This window comes from Eulemur rufifrons, chromosome 8, assembly GCF_041146395.1.
Source record: "Eulemur rufifrons isolate Redbay chromosome 8, OSU_ERuf_1, whole genome shotgun sequence".
Taxonomy (NCBI): Eukaryota; Metazoa; Chordata; class Mammalia; order Primates; family Lemuridae; genus Eulemur; species Eulemur rufifrons.
Window position 1 is genome coordinate 118,294,473 of NC_090990.1, and position 5,407 is coordinate 118,299,879.

At 32.1% G+C, this 5,407-nt stretch overlaps 1 pseudogene; it reads left to right on the top strand.

Annotated features, from left to right (window-relative positions):
- Positions 1-1,070: 1,070 nt before the first annotated feature.
- On the top strand, positions 1,071-4,179 carry LOC138390399 (small ribosomal subunit protein bS18m-like; annotated as a pseudogene).
- The last annotated feature ends 1,228 nt before the right edge of the window (positions 4,180-5,407 follow it).

Consider the following 5,407-nt stretch of genomic DNA (forward strand, 5'->3'; position numbering starts at 1 on the left):
GTTCTTCTTTGTAAATTTGGTAAAATTCAGGTGTGAACCCATCTGATCAGGGACTTTTTTTCTTGGAAGATTTTTGATTTCTGCTTCAATTTCTGTGCTTGGTATTGGTCTATTCAGGAATTCTATTTCTTCCTGATTGAGCTTAGGGAGTTTGTGTGTTTCTGAGAATTTGTCCATTTCCTCCACATTATGTAGTTTTGGGGCATGTAGATTTTTATAGTATTCAAAGATAATGTTTTTCATATTTCTGTGATGTCTGTAGTGACTCTCCTTTTTCATTTCTAATTGAGCTTATTAGAGTCCTTTCCTTTGTAGTTCTTGTCAATCTAGCAAGAAGGCTGTCAATTTTGTGTATCTTTTCCTCCTCACCATAATTTAAAACTTTTGAATGCTATCTATTTTTTTTAAAACCAAGAAAATTACAAGGATGTTGACTATTGCTGTTTGTCTCCATTTAGGATGTACAATGGAACACATTCAGTTAAAGCCAAGAAGAATATTTCTACATATATTGGCATATCAAAGAAAATTATCTCCTTTTGATGATTGTATGCTTAAATACTGAGAAAATCTAAAAATCTATAAAAAGACATCATGATTATTAAGAAAATTTATCAAGGGACTGGGTATAAAATAAACAAAAATAAATTAATAGCTAATAGCACAATTCATACATTTTATTTATAGAGCAAATATTAGCAGATGGTTCATAGTAGGCCAAGTACTTTCCTAGGTACTTACAAAACATCAATGAACAAAATATACCAAGATCTGAGCTCTTTGAAGCTTACATTTGAGTAGGGAATCAATAGAAATAATAAACAGATAAATTACAACATATGTGAGAAAGTGATAAATATCACTGAAAAAAGAAATTTAGAGGTAGATTAGGGTGAATGGGATTTAATACATTATTACAACCAAAAGTACATTAGTATCACTTTCCTATAATTCATCCTCTGCATTCAGACAGTAAGAGTCATTTCTAAAATCAAATTTGTGATAGTATCTTATCATTAGTAGTTATATTTTATCATTAAATATCTTGATATTTTAGTCTTTCTGAAAAAATGACGGGGGAGGTATGGTAGATGGAAAAAATTGCTGAAAACAGCTCATGATCAGAACAGACTCCTAAAGTATGATCTGTATATCCATCTACTTTCTGTTATTTGCCATTAAATACAATGTTATTTAATCTGCTCATTAGGATTATAACTCATAATACCAAAATTAAAATGGAGAATATATTCAATGTAAATGCAATATAAATGAAAGTTTTGTTTCTTAGATTTTGATCTCAGGGACACATGGCTATCACAGTTTAAGATTAGCCAACGACAAATTTTGTTCCCATCAAGGTTACTTTATTTTTGCCTTTGTTGCTACTAACCAGAGAGAAATTTTATTAGTGATTCTGAACATCGTTTTAGGTAGATAATTATGTGTTACCAGGAGAAATGTTCAAATAACTGAGTAATGGGATTTTATGTATGTCAAGTAATTTTATAATCACTTTAAATAATTTTCATTAAAATAAGCTTTAAAAAAATAAATAAATAAAATCAAATTTGGTTATGTCAATAATTTGCTCAAAACCCTTCCTCAATGCTCAAGTTATTAGCATAACAAAAATGGTGTCTCATGATTTTGTTTCACCGTACATGTTAGAGTCATTTCCAGCTACTATCCACTTTGAAATAGTGAAATGCTTCTTTCTCTTTTTAAAATATTCTGCCACCTTTAAGACTAGATAGTTTAGATTTAACCTACAAGACTGCTGAATTTTATTACTGTTATGAAATGTTTTGTGAACTACCCCAGATAAAGTTAATCAATCTCTATTTCATCTGTGATATGAATATATGTATATTCCCTTCACTCCACATTAATAATTTATTAACATGACATATAATTATGATATTACCATTATTCTATACACATGATGAGATCTCCCCTTCTAGTCCCCTTTTTCAGGACTGGGACATTGTCATTTTTGTCATTTTATATCTCATGGTAGTAGAACACTTTGCTATATTGTAAATATTTAATAAATGTTTGAATAAATGATAAATTTAAAAATAGGAAAAAATAATTTTGCTTATATTACTATGAGAACTACATTCAAAGGATTGTCTGCATTTATTCAGAGAACACAAAGAATATACTAGGAATGAAAAATAAAAAGGGGAAATGATATCATTGAATCAATTAGGTACAACTTTTCTATTTGAAATGTGTGCCCCTTAACACAGTATGGTACCTAATGCCAAATAAATATTTTTTAAATGAAATAAGTAGATAGTGTAGATGTTTATAAATAGTTTATAGGGCTGTAGAAAGTGTAGCGTTAGCAAGTAGCAAAGATTTCAAACCAGAAGCTCATATTTATACCATAGATTTCCAATAGTGCATAATAGTTATTAATGTAAAATAGAGATGCTCTTAAATTTTAATGAGATGTTGACAATAGAAACTGATTAATTATCCCAATCTACATAATATATGTAATTACTTGCACAGAAACCAATAGGTTTTATTTCATTAAAAATAAAATCTGGATGTGTGATGGGGAAAAAAACAGAATGAAGTATCAATATCTAAACAAACTTAAAACTCATGTAGAGATTGGAGAAAGTACCCTTATATTTTCTAGACTATGAGTATTTTTTATTATTGAGTATTTTTTTGTTAATATCAAATTTCAAATGCCTATAAATAATTTAAGGTTGCACCTCAGCCCCATGAAATATGACAGTCTATTATTATATTTTTTTTTTTTTTTTTTTGAGACAGAGTCTCACTCTGTTGCCCAGGCTAGAGTGAGTGCCGTGGCGTCAGCCTAGCTCACAGCAACCTCAGACTCCTGGGCTTAAGCGATCCTACTGCCTCAGCCTCCCGAGTAGCTGGGACTACAGGCATGTGCCACCATGCCCGGCTAATTTTTTCTATATATATTTTTAGCTGTCCATATAATTTCTTTCTATTTTTAGTAGAGGTGGGGTCTCGCTCTTGCTCAGGCTGGTCTCGAACTCCTGAGCTCAAACGATCCGCCCACCTCGGCCTCCCAGAGTGCTAGGATTACAGGCGTGAGCCACCGCGCCCGGCCTATTATTATATTTTTAACTTAAAATTAGACAAACAGATATAGCACAAACGAGTATAGCATATTTTTTTCTTCTAATTATACTTGGACTTTTTACTATTTGTTTATGAGATTATAAATATTCATTAAATATTAAATATTTTATTCTAAATGATATGTTACATTTTCAATGTGGAATTATGAAATATGTAAACTCTCTCAATAAAAAATTATTTAGGGTTACTATCGTCGGATACATAGCAGCATCTCTGGTTATATTATTTGATAGTTACAATGTGTCTTAAGTTTCCCAAGAAGATTTTGATTTAAAATATTCTCTTAGGGGAATTGACTTCAAAATCAATCTATTTTGATAACAATCATTGATGGATCTGACGTTTGTGCTAAAATTAATAGCCAGTTTTATGATTTTATCTAGCTAAATCAAAGTTATAAGGAATAGAAAAGAGCCATCAACAATCAAAAATAATTTTAACCATAGGGCACAGGAAACTTTGGAAGTGATTGATATGTTTATTACCTTTCTGATGGTGATTATTTCATGGGTGTATGCACATGTTCAAACTCATCAAATTGTATACATTTAATATGTATAGCTTTTTGGTTATCAATTATATCTTAGTTAAATTATTAACAAAGTAATTTGACACCAACAGAGAAGAGCCCCAGAAGGGACCTGTCTGAACAATTTGGAAAGAAAGGACGGGGAGGAACATGGAATCATAGCAGCTGTGGTTGCTGTTTGCAGTGGTCTAGGGAGGAAAAAGTTGACGCACTTGGTAATGGCTGCTGTCTGTTTCACACATCCTTGCACTCACGCAGTGCTGTGAGCAGAGGTTCACTATATAAACAGGTAACCAGCAATGAGGATCTGCCTGTTCCAATGGAAAATCCATACAAGGAGCCTCTAAATAAACATATCTTGTGTGGAAAACGTGTATATTATAAGAATGTACAGCTTTTGTCCTAGCTTATTTCTTCATTCCCTGGATGCACTTATAGAAGGAACATAACAGGTATTTGTGGGAAGCAACAGAAGGAAATCACAAAAGTGATTAAAAGAGGTCAAATAATGGGGTTTATGCCAGTTACACACAAGGATCCTGCATAGCTCAACGACTCTAAAATTTGCAACATCAAATATTGGGAATAAATTACATAATGTTACCACCAATCAACTTATTTTACAGTTAAAAAAAAAAAAGTAACAGGGGAAAATGAGTTCAAATTTAAGTAAATAAATGAATATAAAGCTAAAACATATAAAACTGTTACCAATTCTAAAGAATTAAAGGGGAAAAACTGACATAGTCCTCCATGATTCTTTTTTCTAAATAAAAACTGTTGAACACTATATATGTTAAACACTGGCTGTGATAGATCACTTTTATTTATCTTATATTTTGACTCTATTCATGTGCATATTTTATTTTTTCGTGGTACTTTGGAGCAATTATCTAATATAGTCTCTGATAACATAACTAGCCTTGTCAGAAGACAAAGTAGGTGGGTGTTGATTTAATATGTGGAGGAGTGCCTCAGATTCGACCATCTGTCGTTTCATTTACATTTGTTATTGAAGTCAGAGATGCTTTCCTTGTCTAATAAACAGCAAATATTTTGGAAGAGGATCTACTTAGCACATAATCTCATAAAATAATTTCTTGATAGCTATCCATGATCAAAGCACAAAAATAGTAGATATAGATTAGGTACTTGGAAGAAGAATTAACTACCTTATGGGTGTAAAGAAGGTATTACCCTGGAAAATCAAGAAGTTTCTGCCACAGAGGCAATGCATGTTTTCACTCTCCAAACCTGCTTTCCTTCTCCAGTGTCCATTATGTTTAGAGGAGCTGTGTGTCTAATTTTAGGTATAGAATATAGGCAGAGTGAAGCATCCCCTCTCAGGCTTTCAGTATGTTTGCAAATGTACGTTAGTTAAATATTGAACTTTATCTTCACTTTGTCTACCAAGTGGGGGAAAAAATCAGATTTCATGACTTCTTTTTTCCTTCCTTCTGCCCTCCCTCTCCTTTTCCCCTCTTGCTTCCTTCCTGTTTCTTTAATTAGACCCTCCTCTTCCTCCTCCTTCTGTTCCTTTCTCCTCTTCATCGCTTCTTTCCCTCTCCCATTTTGTTTATTTTATTAATATTTTAGATTTCGAGATGATCATCAATAATCAAAGATTTCTGGTTGGCCAAGTGGTTGTCTCCACACAACATATGTATATCTAGATACCTCCGTGGTAGGATAATTTACTTGAAATTGTAGGGGAAAAGAAATATATTTCCTCACCCA